A 15,553-nucleotide genomic window follows, 5' to 3' on the forward strand; every position below is an offset into this window, starting at 1 on the left:
GGCTGGGCAGAAGAGACATTGAATGTTAGTTCAAAGGCCGAGTCGTTACAAGTTTCAAGACTAGCTTCATACAGCATTCAGTGGGCCTTGGGCCATTCAGAACTTACAGCCTGAGATGTCCTTTGTGCAGGGGGAAAAAAAGGAAGGCGTTTCACAGGAATTGAAGATTCAGCCTTAGTCCAATTACTGGCAGAAGGTGACTGCCTTGTTGTTACAGCCCAGTTAGTCAATGCTAAACAAGGACATCTACTTGCATTAGGTTGTAGCACAGCTTCCAAGAATTAATTAGGCTGCACTCGCAGGATCCATCATTGCAGGGAAATCCCCCTATGCAACAGGTAGTATGGAAGGGTTACAGTGGTACCTCGGGTTACATACACTTCAGGTTACAGACTCCGCTAACCCAGAAATAGTGCTTCAGGTTAAGAACTTTGCTTCAGGATGAGAACAGAAATCGTGCTCCGGCGGCGCGGCGGCAGCGGGAGGCCCCATTAGCTAAAGTGGTGCTTCAGGTTAAGAACAGTTTCAGGTTAAGAACGGACCTCCGGAACGAATTAAGTACTTAACCTGAGGCACCACTGTATTTGGCAAGAGCTTCCCAATGGGATAAAGCGAAAGTAAGCTCCCAGTCTGCAGAGTCCCATCTGCACCAGGCTTTCTGGTGGCAAATGGTTATCTAGAATCTTACTTCATTGACTTCTATGGGACAGATTCTCTGGGTGCTGAGTTCTGTGGCCACTGTCGAGTTTTACGCTACCGCAGGAGTCACGCAGCCTAACCCAACCTTAAGGCTGCAATCTTGTACACACAACAAGTTTAACAAGGTGCAGCAGGTCTCAGTTCAGAGTACCACTGCTAATCTGTTTGCACCAGAAATCACGGTTCTAGGCTAGAAAGGGAAAACACATTTCTAAGAACCCCTGCTCCCAATAAAATAGTTTACGAGGGTCAAAGCAGTTCACGGTTGAGAATGAACAGCTTCAGGGCAACAATGCTGGGGAATCAAAGCAGCGTGCCAGCCAAGAGCCATTCCTTATCCTGAAAAGACCACATAAAAGGACAGTATGTTAATGCGCTGCTATGCAAGATCTAAGCCTGGCCTTGCAGCGCACGATGCGTTTCCCACACTGCTTGAAAAAAAAAGTTCCCACCCCTACAGTCATTTATGTAGAAAGAAAGGCGAGCGCTCTTGCCGGACGAATGGAGGGGCAAATTATAAAAATAAAATGAACAAATAAAACCGGGCTGGAGAGTGACCTCACTTGGGAGCAGTTCCTAGAGTTACAGTGAATAGGGGTCACCCGAGGTGGCTGTGGCCTGCTTGTCTAGCCACTGACCACGTGACTGAGCTGTGCCAAAGATATAGAAGTAAATCAAAATCAAAACGCGCAGATATAGAACTCCTCCTAGTTTACTCAGCACCAAAAAAATGCAACCGCTGTCTCCCCTAGTCTCGCAGCTCAATAAAGAACAGTCAAGAAACTAAGCGGTGCTTATGCCTCACTGCAGTTTATACTGTGCTAATTTATTCATGCGCTGACCAAAGCATTCAAGCTGCGAATACACCACGGAGTGTTATTTTGAAGAGACAATCCGGGACTGCAGAATCTCAGTCTAACCATTTCAATGCAGAAAGAGAGTTTGCTTTAACACCACCAATCTGTCTACTCAAGCAGGGGTGCAGCTGACACCAAAAGGTAGCAGTTTTTGTTTTTAAATCTCTTTTTTCGGGGCTTCTCTCCAATATGCTGATATGCTCAGCAGCACACTTTCCCAACCTTTAGCAGAAATCCATGGCAGAGACACGGTAGTTGTAACAGGAAGAGAAAGGCCAAACATTTCTGGGTCGGAACTGTAGTGTCCCTTTCACTTTAACCTGCAAGAACAAACTTTCTCTTCTTTGTTCTAACGAAAGTTTTTATTAATGTAAAATCAAAATATAAGCTGGGGGGTGGGGAGTTACAAAGCACAGGAGCAGTGCAGAGGTTGCATTAAATAAATAAAAATCCAGAGAGCAGATTAGGTAGAAAATTAAAAGCAGCAAAACAAATAATAAAATCCATGAAGTTGGAGAACATCTGGCCCCCAGGTCCAATCAATGAGGCCCCCAGGACTCTTCCCTTGGTTACTCCACCCAGTTCTCCCTTTGACCCATATCCATCTCCTGTGCTGAGCTACAGTCCTTCTCCATTTGATAGCTGCTAAAAAAATACCTGTGGATTGCTATAGCTCTGTCATCCAATGGCTTGACTTCACCCCTGAAGGCTCCCTCCTCAACTGTCTCCAGAGATAGATACCAGTCCTACCTGGAGATTGAACCCAGAACCTTCTGCATGCAGAAAGGTCATATCGCTTATTTACCAAGTTGATCCCTGCACTCTGCGGGCGAGGGCTTCCTGCAGGTACAATCTTGTTCCACACAATCTAGGAATCAGAGGCCTTTTCTAGTCTTGCGGCACCTGCCCCTTTGGAACGCCCTCCCATTCTAAATATTAGGCAGGTGCCATCTCTTGTTGTCTTTTCAGTGCCTCCCAGTACGTTTCCGAGCACAATTCAAAGTATTGGTGCTGACCTTTAAAGCCCTAAACGGCCTCGGCCCAGTATACCTGAAGGAGCGTCTCCACTCCCATTGTTCAGCCCGGACACTGAGGTCCAGCGCCGAGGGCCTTCTGGCGGTTCCCTCCCTGCGAGAAGTGAGGTTACAGCGCCTTCTTGGTAGTGGCGCCTGCCCTGTGGAACACCCTCCCAGCAGATGGCAAGGCAATAAACAACTATTTTACTTCTAAAAGACAATTGAAGGCAGCCCAGTTTAGGGAAGTTTTTAATGTCTGACGCTGTATTGTTTTTAATATTCGGTTGGAAGCCGCCCAGAGTGGCTGGGAAAACTCAGTCAGATGGGCGGGGTATAAATAATTAATAATAATAATAATAACTACTACTACTACTACTACTACTACTACTACTACTTGAAGACCTTTCTCCCAACAAACCTTTTAATCTGAGACTTCTTTCCCAATCTGCATCTGTAGGTGGAATTGTTCTTACGCACTGGACGGCAGCCTAAGGCCCATGGGCCACAAGCAGCCCATGAGGGTCGTTTAACCAGCCCACGAGCTGCCCGCTTGCTGAGTCCCCGCGCACTGCGCTAAACTGGCGCAGCACGGGCTCGCTTCTGCAGTGCCAGAGATCGCCTCTGCGCAGACACAGACGCCGGAAATTGTGTGCGCGCGCAATCTGGCCCACAGAGGACGCTCCACTGGAGTGAACAGGCCCAAGCGAGGTAAACCTTGCCGACCCCTGTTCTTACGGTTTTGTTCAATTTTGTCACCTCTTGTTTTTGACACCCCGGTCTCTTTGGGGACAAAGCACAGGATGCAAATTTAATAAACAAGCACACACACAACGCATTTTGAAGGGGTATGCAGAGCCCTCGCTGCTATGTACATGCCAGGAATATTCATATACTGTATCGTGTGAATGAGAGTGCATGCAACCAGGGGATGAGTTGGGAGGAGACTTGACTCTCACTGCTCAGCTTAGCAAATAATTAATGATAATAATACTCCACCCATCTGACTAGGTTGCCCCAGCCACCCTAGGTTTCCAGGGTAGAACATTATGAAAGGAAAGGAAGCCCTTTCCTCTCCTCTCCTCAGCACTGTGGAATTTGGTTCCACGGCTGAGTAGGTATTAATCAACAGGCGCAGTAGCTCCTGTTCATGCATCATATATGAGCCTCAAGGGGCCTGCTTTCGAGAGAAAAACCATGCTTAATTGAAACCACCGGATTGTTCCTAGGCTCATTCCAGCTATCAAAATCCCATCAATTAAAACGTGGCAATTAATGTAATTTCCTAGCTGCCTAGCCACCACTGCCAAAATAAAGCCCACAGCCACCGCACTTTACACCTATGCCACTCTTGCTTCTGGTCTGGCAACGGATGAGGCCAGCTCCTGCTTACCCTATGGCCAGGTTTGGCTTTGGGGCCTCCAGTTGCTAATCAAGGACGGAAACCCAGCTCCTTCTCATCAGCACAAGGGTTTTCGCTTGCACAACAGAACGTGCTCCCTCTCCTCTCCCCAGTCTTGCCTTGCACCCTCTCAAAATCTGCTCCAGAGAATTGGGAGAACCCCCACCCCAAGAACAGATTTGGGGGGGGGGGTTCACTGTGCAAGCAGAAAACCACATGCTGACAACACAAGAAAGTTAGCACTACACTGGATTCCACCCTTTGTGATCTGGGAAGACTTCAATAATTGAATTTGGGGAGGGGGGACATTAATGAAGCCCATTCCCTGAACTTCATTACTGTTTTATTTTATTTTATTATTATTATTATTATTATTGGTTTTCACATATTACATTACAATACCAATGTACCAAAGCCAACACCATTTCCTCCCCATCCCCCCCATACATTTATTTAATATGCCTAGATTAAAATGTGAAGTACTGGGTGGAAGAAAAATTAGTAAGGAAAGATAATAAGAATATATAGATGATTTGAGAAGATTGTAGAATGCAAATACTATTGTATAATGCGGAGGAAATCAAGTAAGGGCAGAGGGAAGTGGGAGGAAGGAGAAAAGAATAATATGATGGACTGAACTTCACTACTGTTGACTTTATTTCCCAAATTGTACAGACTTCTAAGAACGGTGGCTATACGACAGTTCCCAAAGGGAGTGGACCCTGTGGTCACCTGTAATCTGAGCACTGGAAGACGTTGGATGCTTTCAAGGAGAAATCAAGCTCCCCAGATAGAGCAAGAAGGAAGTTTGCATGTGGATGTGACACGAGTTCGGAATAGAAGACTCAGGTATGCATCAAAAGCTCCTGTTCGCCTCCCCTCCTCTCCCTGCAAGGCCCATGTGCACTCTCAAGGCTGAGGGACCCTCCAGAGCAGATATGGGGGAGGGAAGGGGCGCAGAGAAAGGAGAGGATGTCCCATGGCACAAGCAAAGCTCTGCTGATCTGGACGCAACCTATGAAATCGAGTTGTTTCCGAAAACCAGAGATACTTCGCAGGGTTAGGAGGTGCCTGTACTGTGCAAGCCTGCCAGGCCAGCAAAAGCCAGACTCCCTTGCATATTTTTTGCTGCTGCTGCTACTACTACAGTGGTACCTCGCAAGACGAATGCCTCGCAAGACAAAAAATGCACAAGACGAAAGAGTTTTCCGGTTTTTGAGTCGTTCCGCAAGACGAATTTCCCTATGGGCTTGCTTCGCAAGACGAAACGTCTTGCGAGTTCTTGCGAGTTTGTTTCCTTTTTCTTAAAGCCGCTAAGCCGCTAATAGCCGTGCTTCGCAAGACGAAAAAACCGCAAGACGAAGAGACTCGCGGAACGGATTAATTTCGTCTTGCCAGGCAACACTGTACTTAAGAGCCAATTCACAAGACCTGGTTTAAATACCACGTTGGACCAAACAAAGAAAGTCTCATCCATATGGGGCACCACACTTGCTAGCATGATCAATCAGATGGGGAATTGCCTCAGCTCAGAGGTACAGCGTTTGCTTTGCTTGCAAAAGGTCCCGGGTTGTGCAATCCGAAGCATTTCCAGGTAAGGCTGAAACCCTGGAGAGCGTCCGCTATTCAGCGCAGACAGTTCTGAGGCAGATGGACCAAGGGCCTGACTCTGCGTTCAAGGCAGCTTCCTGTGTTCTTCCTAACATGTTTTAATGTTAACAAACTCGAGGGTCAAACAACCAGAACACTTATTCATTTGTATTTATCCAGCAATATTTATAAACTGGTTAATTAAAGAGCTCGCAAAAAAGCGGGTGTAATAGGATGGAGAAAGCAAGCTAAAATCCATTAAGCAACTAAATACCAAACCATCATCAATGATACACAGATACAAAATCAATACACCTCTAAAAATGAATCCAGGTAATTCAAAAAATGGTGAATAAGGGGCCCAAGAAGAGAAAGGCCACAGTTAGGGCTGGGAGTGTTGAAACCCCGGAAAGCCTCTGCCAAACAGTGCAGACAATACAACTAGATGGACCTAATGGTTTGACTCAGTGTAAGTCAGCTTCCTATCAGTGTTAGAAATTCCCCAGGCTCCAGGTGTGTCTTGCGACTGGCATGGGTCCAATTGCGGCCATGTGGAGATATCTGGATGCCAGGTTGATGACTGACATCTCCACCTGGCTGGCCCCTCCAGCTTTCTTAAGCAGATAAGCGGAAGAGCTAATTTATTGCATTTATATCCCGCCTTTTTCTCCCAAGGAGTCCATGGTTTAGCTGCCTCCCTACAACGACCCTGTGAGGTAGGTTAAGAGACTACGACTGGCCCAAGGTTACCCAGTGAACGTCATGACTGAGTGGGGATTTGAACCCTGATCTCCCAAGGCCTTAGTCCGACACTCTAACCACTACACCATATGGGTTTCCTAGAACACTTCTGCTATGGGGCAGCTATATAAAATAAATAAATAAATAAATAAATAAATAGGGAAAGAGAAGGATCTGAAATATTTTCTGTGAAGCTCGAATTTGTTTTATTCTGCATTGCTTTAGTTGATGCTTTAATGCGTTGCAAACCGCTTTGAGATTTGTTCTTTAAAATATAAAGCAGTACAGAAATGAAATGGAGAATAATAAATTTCAATGGAAAATAAAAACGGCGCCTAGACAATCCATTGCGACGACTGCTATCTAGGTTTAAGGCACCACTGGCGATTAGTTTGTATATCCGAGTTCCTTACACTGTTTCCTATGTTCCTAGTAAAATATGATGATTAGTAAGAATGTAGGAGGATTCCGGACTTGCCATCAGGATTTATTCTGAATGCTTCTGCTGGTAAGGAAAGATCTCCCCGCATATAGAAAAGTAGCACATCAGGAAGGAAGTCTGAGCACTGGTCTCTTCCCTATATGCTAGATTACCACAAGCAGGGGGCTTTTTTTATATGCAATGTGTTTGTATTTACAGACAAGATGGCCCTCTATGCCTGTTGTTCGATAGAACAGCCTCCGCTGTATAAACAGCCTTTCTGCTGCCTGCACAGGTTGCGCCTCGCAGAACAAGCCTTCACACGGCCCCAGATAGCCAAGCAGGTTACAGACCAACAATGAACAGTAAAGACAGCAACAGACAAGTCAGAAGAGCAGAGATGGTGCAAGGGTAAAGCCAGAACAGCCTAGGAATAAGAAGAGGGACTTGGATGCGAAAAACTGTTCTGACAATAATAAAAGGGAGAACGGGTCCTAGACACAGAAGGCAAAATAGGCAGCGCATGCATCCATGGGCAAGAATATTCTGTTGACTTCGCTGGTGCCGTCAGGATTCCCCCTGCATCCACAGCATGCGCACACAAAGCACTGAGCATAGCAAGTGCTGCTCTAGCACATCACAAATCACGGCACCATGCCAGCACTGCAGTGGCCCAGTGGAGGTGTCGCAGATACACACCAGGGCAGATTTTCAGAAAACCGCTGTTGTAGGTCTGCTCTCTCAAAAACACACACATTTGAGCGGCGGAAGTTAAGCCTAAAGGAGCTTCCGGGAAGTTGTGTTGAGTGGGACCACTGGCCTGCCTAGCTCAATACTGTCTACACGGACTGGCAGCAGCTCTCCTGGGTTTCAGGTGGAAGGAGCCTTTCCCAGCCCCCTGCCTGGAGTCACGGGGAACTGAGACTGGGATCTTGTGCATGCACAGAAGGCACAGAGGGACTCACATCTGGTGCTCCAGACTAGGGCTGGAAGATTTTTCCAGCCTGAGGGCCACATTCTGCTTCTGGGCAAGCTTTTGGGGGCCACATGCCAGTGCTGGGCTGGTCCAAGGGCAAAGGTGGATGGAGTAAATGTGAATTTTGCAAATATGCATTTTCTGCACATACCTCTCTCTACCCTCCACCCAGGCAAGCAAAGAGGCACTGTGAGAATTTAAGGGCACATTCCAGCCAGACCAAAAACACACAGAATGCAAACCAGAGTCCAGTGAGGGTGTGTGGCTTAGGGACAAGAAAGGAGATTCCGGCTACACATCAGGAAGACCTTTCTGGTGGTAAGAGCTGTTCGACAGTGGAACGGTCTCCCTCGGGAGGTGGTGGATTCTCCTTCCTCAGAAGTTTTGAAGCAGAGGTTAGATGGCCATCTGTCCTGGATGCTTTAGCTGAGATTGCTGCACAGTGGGGGGGTTGGTTTGACTACATAACCCTTGAAGTCCCTTCCAACTCTATGGTTTTCTTAAAGTTCCAAGGGCCAGGTAGAAAGGCTTGGAGGGCTATATTTGGTGGCCAGGCCTGAAGCTCCCCATGAAGCTTCCCCTGAAGCTCCAAGTTGTGGGGCTTTATTTTTTTGAAAAAGACACGTGATGCTGAAATAGCAAAGAGGTGTTTTTGCTCAATTTTCCAGCTGGAAGGAGGGGGAAATAGCTTTCCCAAACTCTGCAAAACTTCTTGTATAGATGAGTTGCAGTAATACAAACATAGGAATTCCAGTACACGTAGTGAGGCCATTCAGAGCCCAATAACAGATACTCCCACCAGCTGTAGCTCTTAAAACAGTGATGGCCAAACTTGGCCCTCCAGCTGTTTTTGGGACTACAATTCCCATCATCCCTGACCACTGGTCCTTTTAGCTAGGGATGATGGGGGTTGTAGTCCCAAAACAGCTGGAGGGCCAAGTTTGGCCATCACTGTTTTAAGAGGTCCCAGGCAAAAGTCTTGATCTGTGCTAGCAGGTAATTTTTTAACTGAAGGTGCAAGGGATTTAACTTGGCTTCTTCTACAGAGCAAGCATGTGCTTTACCACCAAGTTGTGGTGCCTTTCCTAAGAACTGAGCACTTCCTGTGGGCATTGGGTCTTCCCTAAATCTCCTCCATGTGTTGGGGAAGACTCGTTGCTCACCTAATGCGAAATCCCCACACGGTCTTCCTTGACCATTCTCCTTCACCGAGGAGGGTAGGCTAGCCTATGTGTACATGGGGCTTTTGAGTCACACGGGCGGCGTGCAGAACTATTTAATTAAAATCATATGCTTTTTATTTACTCGGGCAGGATGAAAGACAAATCTTTTTAATCCCAAAATTACTCCTAGAGAAAGTAATTAGTCCTAGTAAAACCATACTCTCCCTAGCCTGAGAAGAAAACGTAGAGGGCTGGGTTCGCACTTTTAATTTTGTGAACTCATGTTAAGTATGCAACTTTTAAAGAACAAGGCGGGTTGCAAACGGCACATTACATTGCTGGTTCTCCCCAGCACGTTTTGTAGCTTCCGCGCATATGGCTGTGAAGTTTGCGGCTATTAAAGCGTCCCGTTCACAAGCGACGGCGCCATGCTTCTATTTTACCACTTAAAACTCTGGCTTTTCCTCGCACACCAGCTGAATATGTATGCTATAAAATAAACCAACACTTAAAGAGATTGAGCTGCCACAACCTGGGTAAGTGAGGTGGCTCATTCAGGTCAGCGTGGAGTTTTTTTGCACATTCCCAAACAAATAAAGGGAGAAAGCTTAATCATGCCAGGTAAACCATCTGCGTGTGAGACAGCAATGTGGTACAATGGATAACGCACTGGACTTGGACTATGGGAAAACTCAGGATCAAGCCCCTGCTTGGATATGAAGCTCACTTTGGGACCATGAGCCAATTATATTACTGTTTCTTCCTGCCCAAAATCGCATCTTGATAGATCAGACAGACGACCTCCTTAGAGTTAATATGCCTTTGCCCCCACCTTACACCTAACTCCTTATACAGTGGTATAATTCGTTCCGGAGGTCCGTTCTTAACCTGAAACTGTTCTTAAGCTGAACCACCACTTTAGCTAATGGGGCCTCCGCTGCCACCGCGTCGCCGCTGCCCGATTTCTGTTCTCATCCTGAAGCAAAGTTCTTAACTCGAGGTACTATTTCTGGGTTAAGGGACGCGGGTGGCGCTGTGGGTAAAACCTCAGTGCCTAGGACTTGCCGATCGCATGGTCGGCGGTTCAAATCCCCGCGGCAGGGTGAGCTCCCATCGTTCGGTCCCAGCTCCTGCCCACCTAGCAGTTCGAAAGCACTCTTAAGTGCAAGTAGATAAATAGGTACCGCTTTATAGCGGGAAGGTAAACGGTGTTTCCGTGTGCTGCGCTGGTGCTGGCTCGCCAGCTGCAGCTTCGTAACGCTGGTCAAGTGACCTAGAAGTGTCTTCGGACGGCGCCGGCTCACGGCCTCTAGAGCGAGATGAGCACGCAACCCTAGAGTCGGACACGACTGGCCCGTACGGGCAGGGGTACCTTTACCTTTACCTATTTCTGGGTTAGCGGAGTCTGTAACCTGAAGCGTATGTAACCCGAGGTACCACTGTATTGCCGCTGCAGAAATTCACCTACTCCAAAAGCAGTAATTCCTGGCACAAAGGTTTTTATACATTCAAAGGCCCGAGATAATTAAATCAAACTATTGTGGGTTTGAAGATGGAAGTTAAACAGCTACATTATACTGGCAACACAGCTATTGAGCACATTTACCTGTAAACAAATGCAATGACGATAATTAACCTGGCCAGGCCTTTAAAAAAAAAGAAAAAAAGAAGGGAAAAGATCCTGACTTTTAAATACCGTATTTTTCGCCCTATAGGACGCACCGGCCCATAGGACGCACCTAGATTTTTTTTTGGGGGGGGGAATAAAGGACAAAATTTTTATTTCCCCCTCCCCCAGGCGCGGGGACCCCAGAACAGGACCCAGAGCGATGCCGAAGCTGCGTGCAGTTTCGGCATGGCTCTGGGAGCTTGCGGGGCTGGAGGAGGGGGAAGCCCCCCGCCAGCCTTCTAACCAAGTCGGGGGACAGCAGGAAAGGCGCGCTGCGCCTCCCGCTGTCCCCGTTTGCGGGGCTGGCGACGGGGAGGAGCAGGCTTCTCCCCCCGCCAGCCTTCTAACCAAGTCGGGGGACAGCGGGATAGGCGCGCTGCGCCTCCCCGCTGTCCCCCGAGCTTGTGGGTCTGGCGGTGGGGCTCTCCTGAAGCCTGGAGAGCGAGAGGGGTCGGTGCGCACCGACCCCTCTCGCTCTCCAGGCTTCAGCGAAAGCCTGCATTCGCCCCATAGGAAACACACACATTTCCCCTTCATTTTTGGAGGGGAAAAAGTGCGTCCTATAGGGCGAAAAATACGGTACTACATGATTACACAAACACGCAGAATGCAATAAGGGATCCATCCTTTTGTTTTCTCATGCCAGAGAAAAGACAAAGGGGGGGACTACCTAAAAGTATTAACAATGCTACCCTACCCTCACTGGGAAGCGTGTCCCATCGAGTTCTGAAGGGCTTACTCTCCTAAGTAAGTGGGTACAGGATTGCCACTTACAAAAAAATCTAGACACAGTCATAGTCTGTTCACACAGCAAGGTTTTTCTCCAGATAAGTAGAGGCCTGTCTCTGGAGTATGCATTCGCATGGGAAAATGTAACTTTATTACTTATTTTTTTCATTCGGCCCTTCCTCCAAGAAACTTGGGGCAGAACTGGCAGCCCATAACACCACCGCCACCTGCATATGGCAAACAAGATCAGGCCAGTGGCCCACAAGCCCGGCCTCAAAGCCAGCCAGCAGGACCTGAACACAACTAACGCTCTCCCTTCCTTGCAGTTTCCAGCAACTGGTACTCAAGAGGCATTGATCTCTGTCTAATTCTCCTTAAAAGGCCATCCAGGTCAGCGGGCATCCCTGCCTCTTTGGGGAGCAATCTCCAATTTATCCTCATTAACAACCCTGCGAAGGAGGTTAGCTTGAGAGAGGCACCCAGCATTGCTGTCCCATGCCGAGTGAGAATTTGAACCCGTGTCTCTCTGCTGCTACTCCAACACCACTCTATCCCACAACACTTCAGGTTTTCTCATGTCCAACAGGCAGCTCCATGGAAATGGAGCAGTATTCCCTGCTACGACTGTTGCGCTTCAGGCACATTCATGCAGGACCGCCAAGTTTGCGCATTACGTTTGTCCGCACAAAGTAGTACCTAGAAGCTGTCAGGACTGCCTGAGTGGACAGAAGAACACAAGACTATGAACAAGCTCTAGAAACAGAACAGATCTTACAGAGCTACACCCAAGTGGATTCTGTGAAACTCACTTAGGCCTATTAGTACCTCGGGTGTAACGTGCCCAGGGCAGATATTATGAAGCTTTTAGATACTGCAGAAGGATAGTAAACAAAACCTATATAGCATCCGCTGCAAGCAATCCAGCTTAAGCGAAACTCCATTTAGAACAAGTTAGCCAAAAATCTAAAGTCCTTCATACTTTTTGTTTTGTTTTGTTTTAAGAGAGACAACCAGCTATTTTCATTACCTCCAAAAGCTAATTAGGAGGCTACAGTGGTCCAAAGACCTGGGGGTCTGCAACCGAATTGCGCACCTCACGAGGAGCCACAGCCAACGTGGGGGCGCAGATGGGGTTCTTCTGTGAAGCATCCCCCCCCCAAGTGATTCGCTGTTTTGACTCATTCGCTCGTTACTTTTTTTAGGTGTACAGTAAAAATAAAATAATGTGTGAATCAGCCCTGCCTGTCTCACATCAAAGATTCGGTTGGCGAATGAGAAGGTGGGGGTGGCCAAGGCCTGGTTTTTATGGTACTGAGTTTGTGAGGATGGGGTGGTGTTATAAGAAATATGAAATAAGCCAACGCCTGGAAAGCGTATACATTGCTGGTGGGTAGGGCACGAGACCCAGTTATCTCAGAAGTGGAAGGAGGAGGGACCTGAAAACCTCCTTCCTCCTCCAACAGCTGTGGGCAGCAATGGAGAAGCCTGAGGTAAACAAACACCGCATAGAGGAAAGAAGGGGGGGCGGGTTAGAGAGAGTAAAGCAAATGGAGGGTGCAAACCCAGGACCCACCACAAGGCCCCCCACCCACCTGACACCCCACAACGCAGCGGTCCCAAAAGGAAAAAAGAGGGTTGGGAAAGGTGCAAGTTTTTTCCACAGGGGGAGAAGCCCCCCCCCAGCGCGCACCCCACCCCAAAGGCGCGCACAAAGAGCCCCTTCCTCTCTTCTCCCACCCCTCTCGCTTTTGGGGAGCAGGCGTTTCCAAAGCCCAGGCGCATCTGCAGGCAGGAGCAAAAGGGAGCCGCCGCCGCCACTGCCACTGCAATGCACAAAAAAAGGATATTTCAATATATTATTTGAGAAAACAGCACACACATCTCATCTAAGGCCTGCAAAGGAGGGTCACTTTTGCAGCGGGAGGTTTGCAAGCAAACAAGCCGCCTCGGAGAAAGGGCGAGAGCGCCGCGCCGCTCGGAACAGGCGCTCCAGACAATGCACCAAAAAAAAAACAGGGGGGCGCCCCCCCCCAAAAAAAACCACGCGCGCGCGCACCCAAGCCAAAGGGGGCTGAGCAAGGCCCCGCGGCTGCTCCCTCCCCATCCGAGGCCCGGGGACGCCGGCGGCCACTTACATGCCTGGGAGGGTGCAAGCGAAGCGGCTGGCTGGAGCCGAGGCCTAGGCGGGCTGCTGCTGCTGCGGCGGCGGCTGCCGGGCGCCACCGCCGCCGCCTCCTTGCTGGTCTCGCAGGGAATCAGCCCATTGAGCTCCCGCCTGCGAGAGCTATGAATGGGGAGGCGGCCGGCGGCTCCTGGTCTCTCCTGCGGGGCTTCCTCGGAGCAGCGCGGCTGCCCGGGCGTCGCGAGCTCGACGCGTTGCCGTTGCGGCCGCCGCCGCCGCTGCTGCTGCTTTTGCTGCTGCTCCCAGTTCCTCCAGCCTCCCTTCCTTTCCCCTCTTTGAGTCACTCGCGCGCACACTCACACGCTCACGCGCACAAACACACACACGCCGGCTCTCGCCCGCGGGGTCCTACTGCCCGGCATGCTCCACTCCCAGTTTCCATTCAATGTTGTTTTTTTTCTTCCCAGGACGCTGGAAAGACACCCGCGCGTTGCATGCATGCGCTTCCTCGAGCAATTCAGCGCACGCGACACAACAGCGCGCGCACCCGCTCAGCACTCTCTCAACCCACCCACCCCCAACATGCACACGCGACACACGCATGCACTTAGCACACTGCCGCATCCAGCACACGCTGAACACTTCACACGTGCCTCCAAACTCAGACGCTTGCTCAGCAAAACCAGCTCTCAAAACGTGCACTCTCTCGCGCGCAACACGCCCAAAGCACACGCGTGCACCTATTCAGCACACTGACACATTCAACACACACGCATGCGCTTACTCAGCATTCTCATGCACTCAAAACAGGCGCAGCGCTCCCACACTCAAAATACATAGGCTTTACTCAGCAGCTTCACACACAGCACACTCAAGAGATACACATGCGCTTGGTCTGAGCTCTCACATGCAGAGAGCACTCGATGCATGCATTTACTCAGAGCATACACACACAATCCTCCTTCATTCAAAAGGAAATTGAGGGGAGAAGAGTCTGGACTTCATCTTAATAGGCGCCCAGCACTTGGTTAGAGATGTAAAGTGTTGCTGGCCTCACTGGGGACACCGAGCACAGCTGTAAATTGTAATTCTACATACATGTTAAATGGGCTGCGGCTAAGAAAGACCCCCCACACACAGTCATACTGGACTTGAAAAAAGGAAAGTTCCCCAAAATGAGCAGGGCTGGTGAAAAGGAAGCTGAAAGATGGGAAAGTCAAGGGCAGCAGGATGAGGGAACTGAACCAAGTTTGACAGATGGGAGGGGCTGCCCAGCAGTGTCAATCATTTCATGTCAACAATGATGTCAGCTGACCCTTTTCGCCCAGCAGTGTGAAATCGGGTGATCAGTATTTGCATAACCCAGTACATGGGACTTCTCAGGCGAAACACCATTAGGCCCAGCTATGTCTTTACCTGCTGCATGTATGAGGTCCAGTGTAGTAGTAGTAGTAGTAGTAGTAGTAGTAGTAGTAGTAGTAATAATTTATTTATACTCCGCCCATCTGGCTGGGTTTCCCCAGTCGCTCTGGGCAGCTTACAACATATAGAAAAACAATAAAAACATCAATCCTTAAAAACGTTCCTAAACAGGGCTGCCTTCAGATGTCTTCTAAAAGTCAAATAGTTGTTTTTTCCTTGACATCTGAAGAGAGGGTGTTCCACAAGGAGGGCACCACTACCAAGAAGACCCTCTGCCTGGTTCCCTGTAATTTTGCTTCTCACAGTGAGGGAACCAGCAGAAGACCCTCGGTGCTGGACCTCAGTGTCTGGGCTGAACGATGAGGGTGGAGCCGCTCCTTCAGGTATACTGGGCCGAGGCCTTTAGGGCTTTAAAGGTCAGCACCAACACTTTGAATTGTGCTCGGAAACGTACTGGGAGCCAATGTAGGTCTTTCAAGACCGGTGTTATATGGTCCCGGCAGCCACTCCCAGTCACCAGTCTAGCTGCCGCATTCTGGATTAGTTGTAGTTTCCAAGTCCATAGAGTACATTGCAGTAGTCCAAGCAGGAGATAACTAGGGCATGCACCACTCTGGCAAGACAGTCTGTTGGCAGGTAGGGTCTCAGCCTGCGTACCAGATGGAGCTGGTAAACAGCTGGCCTGAACATAGAATTGACCTGCATCTCCATGGACAGCTGTAAGTCAAAAATGATTCCCAGGCTGTACA

General features: G+C 49.0%; 1 protein-coding gene across 2 annotated transcripts in view; it reads right to left on the minus strand.

The window, feature by feature from the left end:
* The window catches only part of AKT1 (AKT serine/threonine kinase 1), a 122,289-nt gene extending 108,038 nt beyond the window's left edge, over window positions 1–14,251 (minus strand). Inside the window, exon 1 of one of the 2 annotated variants that reach the window (XM_083519135.1) lies at window positions 13,396–14,251. The gene's annotated coding sequence lies outside the window, so the exon portion shown is untranslated. The remainder of the gene's footprint in view (window positions 1–13,395) is intronic. The other variant, XM_083519136.1, reaches the window with a different exon arrangement.
* Between the last annotated feature and the right edge of the window lie 1,302 nt (window positions 14,252–15,553).

The sequence above is a fragment of the Podarcis liolepis genome (genome assembly GCF_965112155.1).
Source record: "Podarcis liolepis genome assembly, chromosome: 1".
Classification (NCBI taxonomy): domain Eukaryota; kingdom Metazoa; phylum Chordata; class Lepidosauria; order Squamata; family Lacertidae; genus Podarcis; species Podarcis liolepis.